The following is a 10,660-nucleotide window of genomic DNA, read 5'->3' as shown; positions in this document are numbered from 1 at the left end:
TATGGCAGTGCCACAGAGAGGGTGTCCTCGTTGGAGTACTTACGCTTAAACTCATCCAACACAAAGGTTCTCTTTGGCAGGTGAGCGAAAGGATCCTTGGCCTTGGGCTCAGCAGCCAATGCCTGCTCACACTCATCCATCTCTTCCTCAGGAGCTGGGGCAGCTGCTTTTTTTTCCTCTTTCCGCTCAGCCTGGGGCTTCTGTTTCTCTTCTCCTGAACCCTTCTCTTTCCTTGGGGTATCCTTTTTAGGCTGGCTCTCTGCAAACTTCTTAGCATCAAACCGAGCCATCTTCTCACACAGCTTCACCTCCCCCAAGATAGCCCTGAACTGGGGCTGGTTAATGCAGGTAAGAAACCATCGGTTGGTATTGGGGAAGGCCTAGCTAAAAGAAGGCTCTAAGACCTGTTTATAGAGCCACAACAGGGTGCAGACAACTGTGATATCAGCCAGTGCCACTTGCTCACCCACCAGAAAAGTCCTTGTCTTCAAGTGAGTGTCCAGCAGCTCCAGGATTCGCTTCACCTCTTCTTTTGCATTTTCAGTGGCCTGTTTGTTGTGGTGCATGATGCCCAAGGTGGGGAACACCCAGGTGCTAGCTGGAGGAACGATGTCACTGTCAGCAAAGCTCACCCACTGCACCACCTGAGCTGCTGCCTCTGGCGTACTTCCCCGCAGCTCCTTGTTGCTTACATAATAAGCGATGGTATTGCTCTCAAACACACAAAATCCATCATCACCTTCAAATGCTGGAACCTCGCCGGCAGGAAATTTTCGGAGAAATTCAGGGGTGCGGTTTGTTTGCCCAAAGTGGAAGTGGGGTGGTGCGGAGAGCACGCGGACCTGAGCCCCGCTGTACTGAGCAGCGATGAGGGCCTCAAAGGCCCTCCAGTTTTCAGGGTATGTGTACAGGGTCCCAGCCGCCATGGTGATTCCCGCCTGTTTGATTTCTAATGAGTGATGGAAAAGGAGTAGACCCAGACGGGAGGGGAGGTCAGGAAGAATTAGGGGACTAGAAGGATGACAATCATAATCAGGAAGTATTGTATAAAAAAATTTAGGTTCGGTACAAGGAAAAACTATTTTTTTCTAACTTAGTCATACTAACATGAGCATTTTAAGTGGGACTCTGACTTATTGTTTATGCTATAAGATTTAATGAATACAATGTATTAATAAAATATTATTTTATTGGTTCAAAGGACTAATGGCTTAATCTTCAATAGGTAAAGTTGGATCTGCTGAAGCAGAATAAAGATTCTATGTGAGAAAGAAGAGAGGTAGTTCAGAAGTCTAGGACCAGTGTTCTCATGTAAATAGAGAGTGTTTTCACCACACTAGGTGACTAGTTGAATGATAATTATTCTTTTTTTTTAATAAATTGCTTTTTATTATCAATCCTTGGAAATATTGTTTTTATTATATAATCTCTTTTTTTTAGATATTTTCTTTATTTACATGTAAATTTCTCCATTCCCAGTTTCCCCTCCAAAAAACAAAGAAACAAACAAAAACAACAAAAACAAACCCCTGTTGCCTCCCCCTTCCCCATGCCTGCCACCCCACCCTCTCCCACTTTCTGGCCCTGGCATTCCCCTACACTGGGGCATAAGTCATGGTAAGTCCAACCACAAGGCTGGCTTTGGCAGTTGCAAATGTATTTATCTTCTCTTCAGAATATTCATTCTCTTTATATTAATTATCAAATGTACTTGTAGATCCTAAATGTTGACTTGACAACAGATTGTATATTTCTTGGTGCATCCCCTCCCATGCATTTTCAAGTAGCTCTTACTTATATTTCCCTACTACAATACAGCCCACATAGCTATGAATTCACTTTGTATTAGAGAGGTCCACGGAGAAACTTTTAGGTACTTATGGTCAAGGTCTCTACTCTAAGCAGGTATTTTCTTGAGTTGTGAGAAAAGCTATCATAATTTCAGGATTTTAACTGGTCTGAAAATAGTCTAGAAGTATCAGGGATGCCTGCTATCTCAATTTATGCAAATCAAGAAACAATTCAATCAATTGGAAATCTCAATTTATCCTGTGTTTTAAATAAAGTTAAAAAATAAAACCATAAGTGTAGCTTTTTAAAAATAACTTCAATGACAAAAGAGAGGGAATACAAATCAATAAAAAATGAGGACTGAGGACTGTTTGCTTTTTTTTTTTAATGTAAGAGGAGTCATGGATCATAGATTGAGAAGAATAGTCTTTGTTGTTGGAGCATTGTGCCCAAGCCACTGTAATTAAATGGATTAAATACATAAATCGCTTTCTTTCATTCTGGCTTTCTCTCTGAAGACCCAAGTTAGTCCCTCCTAGTTTTATTTTTATCACCAATGTATGTGTTTAATAAGCATTAAAATTCTTCTAGCAATGGATTCATCCTGTAAAACTACAATAATATCTTATAATATTCCAGAGATCGTGTTTATTGATCCACCATGAAACTGATGTTTCTAAAGAAATTTAGAGATCTTATAAACATAACTAATGGCAAGTTTATGGTGTGAACACCCCTCCTTCTACTAAAGCACAATGGATAGTTTGTGAAACTTGTTTAACTTTCATCTCTGATGTCATCTAAGAATTTTTGTCAGGGGTCAAAACAAGAAAGTACAATGATATATGCAGAAGAAAATGTCAAAGCAAAATTTATTAGCTTGTAGTACAACTCAAAAAGAACTTTTAAAAAGAATCATTATCAAGTATGTTTATAATGAGTACTCTTATTCAACAAGAAATATAAAATATTTTCATTATCTTTAATGTTTTAACATAAAATGATAATTTCTTTTACTTTTATTAAGTGGTTTAATAGTAGAAAATAGAAATCCAGTCTGTGCTTTAAGAGCAGTGCACTAGATCCCTGGTTGGTGATGTGTTTGGTAGTGATATACACGTATCTTAGTGTATTTGGTTGCCCTAACAGTGAACCATACTGTGAGCTATGATCATTTAAGTAGCTCACTGTAAAAAGTGTGCGAAATCATTCAATACCAGATTTATTCTAGCAGTTCTACATGCAGAAAGTCAAAGAAAATGCAATTGAATTCTTTTCACACAGGCCTGTGAACATCTATCATGTTCATTGCTTGAACCCATCCAGTCTCCTAATATGGGCATGATGGTATTTGAAGAGGTCAGCTGTTTGTGCATAGGACTATCCTTTACATTGTATGATGCTTATGCCTCCCCTGTTCACATCCTATATGTCCAGTTCCTCAAATCATATTGTAAATGAAAACTGAAGAGCTGCCTGTCTTTCTTTATGGACTGTGGGTATAATAGAAAGATGCATTATATACATACCCTCTTAAATGTGTATATAAGATGCTTCATGAACCGGGTACCTCACTCATACGGCCTGATACTTTTTATCAGGAATACTAGGAAACATCAATTCTGGTGTGTGGTAGAAAGGAATTTAAATTTATGTTTAAGTAAAAAAAAATGCATAAAAATTAAGTCTTTTATGAGTCCCATAGAATTGTTTGTTTACAAATATTTTAATAACAATTTAATAAATGATAAAATAATAGTTTAAATAAATTATAATAAATAAATAAACAAACAGTTGCATAGTTTTCAAAGAAAGATGCAACTCTCATTTATCCATGCTGCTTTAAATAGATATTGTTGCTATGGTGAGGAGTTGAAAGACTGTTTTATCATCACATAGCCACTCCTTCCCTCGCTGGCTCCCTGTCAGCTCAGGAGATGGCTGATTACATTAACACAATTGCTGATATTTATGGGCTCAGTGTGGAACTCTTCCCATTAGTGGTCCTGTAGACCAGTCTGGCTGCCCTCCAGGGGGCAACCTCTAGTCCAGCTCTACTACAGCCTTGCTGCAAAGGCAACTCGGGACTCCACAACATCCCCCACCCCAAAGCAAGCTTCCATGGACCACTGACCAAGAGAGATGTAATCAGTGTTTTTCAGGGTTCTGCAAAGCACACTTCCATCTCATGCCACCCAACAGAACACTTCAATATGCTACCTTCATTTCATTTGTTTTCATCTTAAGTTCCTTTAACCACCAGAAACTAGGTTGTGCTTGCTTGTCCTTGCCTCTGTAGCTCCTCTGTTATGGCAAATACCACAGCTATGATCTTAAACCTGCATACTGCGCTTCACACTACAAAGAGTCTTACTGTTACTGGGCTCTTTGCCTCTTTAACCAGTCCAGCAGACACGAACTCTTAATGCAGTCATCTCTTGAGGTACAGACAGTGCTTCAAAGTCCACTTCTCAAGTAGTTTATCTGTGGTCATCACAACACCAAATATGCTCATCTGTTTCACCCTCACCCCCCCAAAAAAGAGAACAAGTTTAGAATTCAATTCCCGAGGTTTAGTTCTGTAATAAAGCTATACATTTCTCAAGACTTGTCTGAGCTTAAGTTTCATCATTTAAATAGTGCAAGAGAGGGGGAAAAAAGATATGCAACCTTAAACAGCAAAAGTACTTCGTACATAACTCACCTTATTTGATCTGCACCGAGGGAGTATTGTTCTCAGCTTCTAAAAGTGGAAGGTCAGAGCAGCACAGGGACCAGGTCCAAGAACCTTAGCTGACTGGAGTGGACTTGATCCCAGATACTCTGATTTTAATCTAGTGTCCTTTGTACTGTATTGTTTCAGGTTTTTCATAGATAAATGATCATAGAAAGTAAAACTTGTATGAAGGAAATAAATGCACCCTAGCCTGAGGAGGGTGGGGTACAAAAGTCATGACCTTAGACTTAAAAGTGAGCCGATGACCTAAACCTTCCTTTCTTGTCATTTATTCATAGTGGCATAAATGAGAAAGCACACTTCTATGCCTTCATTACCAAAGCTTTCATTTTTTGATGTGTACTTACTTGAACACACTGACCTAGTCCAAGGGACCAAACTCACCATGCAATTTTTATCTCAATGGGTATTTAATGTTCTTACCCTGCACAAATTCAGTGATGATTCTGTCACTGGATTTCTGAAGGGAAACCTGGATGACAGCTTGCTGAAAAGTAGTAAAACACCTCACACTGGCACAGAGATGAGAAGAGGGAAGAGGAGAATGTTGGGCTCTTTAACATGGATTTCCAGGTAGAAGTGCAGGACTTAGAAGGACCACCTAGTGTATGTGGGAGCCTATACACCAGTGGAATCAATTGTCTTTCCTACCATCTGCAGCTAGCTCCATTGCTACAAACCCACAGATTACAGAAAAGCCTCAACAGATAATTTGGAAAGCGTCTGAAAGGGAAGAGTCATGAAGAAATAATTGCTCTTTGCCAGGTGTCAGCAATCCCTGAATCCATCAAAGGATGCAGGAATGGCCCACAGCTACTTGATAATGGTATTGTGTTGTTTTCTCTGAGGAAAGATTTACAATTTTCATTAAGTTCTCTGAGAAACTCATAATCTAAAGGAAGTGGACATGGATCATTCAAGGATACCCTGGAACCTGTAACAACAGATTCAATACCTTATCACTTATTTGCAGATCACATCCAATACTTGATCTCCTTTAATACACAGCATTTCTTAGATTTACCTAGTTCATGACAAACTCCTTTCACCTGGTCTTGACCAGGTATAAAGTTTGAAGCTCAGACTCGGATACTTCTACAATGACCTTATCCTATGCTTTGGTTGGTTTGCCTTCCCTGGCTTTACCATGGAAAGACCATCCACCGAAGATCACTCCAGCTCTTAATGTGTTATATCCATTTCCCTGCTGGATATCTTCACTTGGGTTGCACTGGAACATTTTTCATGTAGAACTTATAAAAAGAAATTCATCATCCTCTCTACTACAGTGGTATGAACTAGTACATGATCTTCACATTTCTGTCCACACTTAGTAGCACAAAATACTTGATTTTTCCCATTCACAGTGTTTAATTAGAATTTTCTAACTGATATTGACTATTTGTTGGCATATGTTTCATAATTATACCATGAATTTCCTGAAGTCAGAATCATGAGCTTTTTGCTTGCATTATTTTCATACTTTCTGAACAAGTGTGTGGAACAAATTCAGAATCGATAACTTTCTATTAGACAATTGAATAGGTGAATCAACTCATTAGGATCTCTGAGACTACTGATAGAAAAAAATGCTTCTTAAATAGACATGTACACACACACACACATCCATACACACACACACACTAAAAATAAATAGAAATAAAGAATAAATAAAATAGAAATAAATAAAAATAATTGCTTGCTAAATAGGCATGTACACATACATAGGTTTAAATAAAAATGTATTTCATATGTATGTACGTTTTCATTTGTTTCTATAATTTTATATTTATTTCTATTTACAAAATTCAGGTTTAACCAAGATTAAATCCAAATACATGGCTTTACCTTAGAAAGTTATGTGCAGTCAGTTTTGACACCATTTTGTCTATGTCTAAGCAAATTCAATTTTCATCTCAGTGTGTGGCATGGTAGAAAGTAGATGGGTTTTGGAATCAGTTGTATTTGTTTTCACAATATGGCTCTGTCATGTACTAAGTAAATGGCTCAAGATTAATCTCTTAAGCTGTGGGGGGAAATAATACATGCTTCATAGAGTTAATTTTAATTAAATTTTAACAGCATAGTGTGTTGCAAGCTACTCGTCCCTGCTCTGGGCATGTGGTATTTCAACTGTTAAATAAAAAACTATTATTATTTTTCCTGGAAAGGATTCGCTAAACCACCTAGGTGCTCTTAAAATTGGATTTCCAGTTTTATTCTACATGAGTCACCTTGAGAGAGATGTATACTGTATATTCCATGGTTCTGCTGGACTATTCATTGATTACTATCATGTCAAAATGATTGTTCATTAAGGGTGAGCTATTACATTGAAGTGCTAGTATATGAACCACAAATTTATGATAGGAGAGTAATTTTAAATCTTTCCATTGAAAATCTTGGTATCATTTTCCCATCTAGGAAACAGAAAAGAAAGAGATTAAAATTGTAATGAGTACTGCCATGATCATCCCTGTGCTTAGGCCAGATTTTATATATCTTATCGATTGTCCTTTTAACATTCCATGCTTATTACTGCTAAAATGTTTTCATAAGAAACCACTGCAAATTCAGTGGCATAAAATAACAAATCATTTATTCTCCCACTGAACATTTGTGTTGACAAAACTTTGGGTAGACCAGCAAGTTTCATGTGGTCTTGGTTTCAAGCCACAGGCTATATACCTAGGACTACTCTATCTCTCATTTATTCTCCTTAAATTCTGGTCTAGCTGTGACGTGTTGGCTTTATGATAATAGCAGGGGTAGATGACAGCAAGCTCATGCACAAATACATGGATATTTGTGGATTAATCTTAGATAAGACCAAGGCTGTAAGTAATATCATAAGTATAATGGAAGAGACAATGCTTTAAGGAGGTGCAATTCCGCAGGGTAGTGGTGGTGCACGCCTTTAATCCCAGCACTTGGGAGGCAGAGGCAGGTGGATTTCTGAGTTCGAGGCCAGTCTGGTCTACACAGTGAGTTCCAGGACAGCCAGGGCTACACAGAGAAACCCTGTCTCGGGGGGGGGGGGGGGGAGTAGGGGAAAGGAGGTACAATTGCAAGTAGTAAAAGGAGAAAATAAATTAAACTTAGTCAAATGAGTATCAGTCACCCTAGACAGGTTATTGCATATGTTTTTGATAGCTAACCTATCTACATCCAGTGTTGTTATCCTCATTTTAGAAATGAAGTTACGGAGGCTCAAAGACTCATTTGAGTCAAAAAACTAGCAGTATGTGTGCCTGCATGTGTGTGCACGAGCTTGTGAGTGCATGTGCATGTGTGCATGTGTTTATGTGTGTAGGGGGGTCTCCAGCGCTACTACATAATCTATGATAACCCTAGATATAGGGGAAATGGAATGTCAAAAATGCAGACCAAAATAAGAAAATCTTGTGGAAAAAACACGTGGAATCCATTTAGATATTGGACACAAAGCAAACTTTACCTTATGACTTTGGTTAAATGGTAAAGAACAGTAAAGAGCTATTCAAATATTATTAGAGGTTAATCAGTATCCAACATTTACCAGGCCCCAAGAAAATATAAAGGTGGAGAACATGAGAGTTCAGAGTTATGTTGTGATAGGGTTAATTTCATCAGATTAAACAAAAACTAGTACACATTTGCATTAGTTTTATTTCTTCTGTGATAAAATTCCTTGACCAAATCCACTTGAAGGAGAAATGGTTCACTTCATCTTACAATTCTAGTTTATTGGGTATCGTAGCAGAAAAGATAAGATCCAGCCAGGCAAACAAACGTGTTTGCTTATGCTTCTCACACTCTCTACACATATGCAGTTTAGGATCCCCTGAGTAGAAGATGGTGCCACCCACAGATGGCTGGGTCATCTCATATTGATTAACATTAGCAATCAAGACAATCTTCCACAGACATTTTCACAGGCCAACCTGATCCAGACAACCCCTCATAGCTACACTCTTCTTGAGAGATTCTAGGTTATGTTAACAGTTAAAACTAACCATTGCATGGTGAAACTGCAGACATTTTACAGCTGAGAGAAGTGGCAAGGATTACTGTCCAGAATGTGTTCTGTAAAAAACAGAAAAGAGGAAAAAAAATATGAGCCGGGCAGGATGATTTCTTGGCGACCTATCAGTTGTTGGTAACCATGGGAAGAACCAATGGCACAGGAATGTATTGTGTAGGGAAATAAAAATGGTAGTGTCATCAAGAAATATAGGGGGAAAAAGAGAAGAGCAAGATAGAGGGGGTGACTAATTCTGCTTTCAGTTTATTATATTTGAGGAGAAAACCATCCTAAATGCCTGATGCTCATAAGGAAGGTGGCAGAAAGCTATTGGTTTGAACACATTCTTACCTCCTTCCATAAAAGAGTTGTAGCTGAGCTGTGTACTAATACCTTCCCTAGAGCTCTTAGGATTATTTCACAAGACTAACATCCCACTGATAAATGAACAGAGATGTGAATGCTTCTTTTAGACTTTTCCATTATTCATGGTCCTTGGACTGAAACCAAAATAAGCACAGGCATCTTCTAAGTCATTTGTTGGAGAAGGAAATCCATCAATTGTCACTTAAAACATTTTGTGTTGAATGTCTGATGAGAAAGAAATGGACTTCTGGAGGATTATTTTCTCTTGGTTACTAATCATATTAGCCTGTTTGAGATGTTGTAACCACATATTGTTCATACTTTATTAACAGTACAAATATACTGTTCATCATTCTGGATCTGGAGGCTGACAGTACAAACTCAAGCCACTGAAAGTTTTAGTATCTAGAGAGTATCTGTCTCCATTTCCAAAATGGTACAAGATGGCAGAAGGCACAGAAGAGCATTCAGATGTGAACTCTCTCAGGCCTCTTTCATAAGTACAATGATGCCTCACAAAAGCCTAGACCCAGATGTAAACACTTCCAGTGCCTACTCCTCTTAATGGAACTAGAGTGAGGGTTAAGTTTCATCTGAATTTGGGAGGAACAGCAATAGTTGCCTAGACCAAGACAAAAACACTTCCAATGGCTGCTCCTCTTAATGGAACTAGAGTAGGGATTAAGTTTCATCTGAATTTGGGAGGAATAGCAATGGTTTAAACCACATTTATTATGATAGAGTGTCTACATCACAGTCAGATTCTGAAATCAATCAAACAAATAAAAGCCTAGCTGCTTGGAGAAAGCTTAGGAATTACTGCACAAGTTACAGGACCAGAGTTCCAATAGCAGGACCCATATGTATGCTGGTGAATACAGAGACCTGGCTCTAATTCCAGTCTTGGAAATCAAAAACAGGAGATCCCTAGAGAGACCAACCACACCACCCAGCTCTGAGTTGGTTTGAGAGATTCTGCCTCAAAGAGTGAAGTAGATGAATAATGGAGGAATATAAATCAACCTCAGGCCTCCATGTGCACTTCACACAGGCCTACAGACAGACATGAACATGTACACACACATATTCAAATATAACACAGGTATGTACATTACCCACACGACAGTGAACATGTATACACATATGTTCAAATATAACACATGCATGTACCACACACATATAGACACACACACACACACACACACACACACACACACACACATCTTATGAATAGAACTAAAATGAAAGACCAAAATGTGGCACTGGATACTGTTAGGCATGTCAGGTGTCTGTGACTTACGAGACAGTGGACTCACCAGACCTGAGGATGGAAGGAAAATGTTTGAGAAAAGCCACATTTTTTGTGTTGGATATTTTTAGCAAGGCTGAGTGTGGGTCTGCTTTTTGCCTGTGCTGGGGCATCAGGATGCCAGTTAGGGAGGAAAACACAGGTGCTAGGCTATGTTCCTTCCTCGAAGCCATCAGAGTGCCCAGCTCACAAGACACACTTACACATGACTCTGGGAAGACAAAATGTAGACTAAGATAGGGGCCCCAGCCCGTGTTTCTTCAGGTGAAAAATGGTGCAGACTTGGGTACGGCTGTGCTTCTCAAAAATCGTGGGCACCCAGATGTCACTGGGAACCTCAAAGAGTTGAGAAGGGGAGGGCATGGGCCTGTGATGAGCTGAGTGTGTGTGGGGATCCAGCTTAGCTCAGGGTGAGTATCAGAAGTGTGAAGGGGCCTTCGGTAGGAGACTTACG

At 39.0% G+C, this 10,660-nt stretch overlaps 1 pseudogene; it reads right to left on the bottom strand.

The window, feature by feature from the left end:
• Nucleotides 1–926, bottom strand: part of LOC116072578 — a 3,632-nt pseudogene extending 2,706 nt beyond the window's left edge.
• Nucleotides 927–10,660: the final 9,734 nt, after the last annotated feature.

The sequence above is a fragment of the Mastomys coucha genome, unplaced genomic scaffold (assembly GCF_008632895.1).
Source record: "Mastomys coucha isolate ucsf_1 unplaced genomic scaffold, UCSF_Mcou_1 pScaffold23, whole genome shotgun sequence".
Taxonomy (NCBI): domain Eukaryota; kingdom Metazoa; phylum Chordata; class Mammalia; order Rodentia; family Muridae; genus Mastomys; species Mastomys coucha.
Note: the sequence above shows the minus strand (reverse complement) of the source record. Positions and strands in the feature narration are given on the sequence as shown.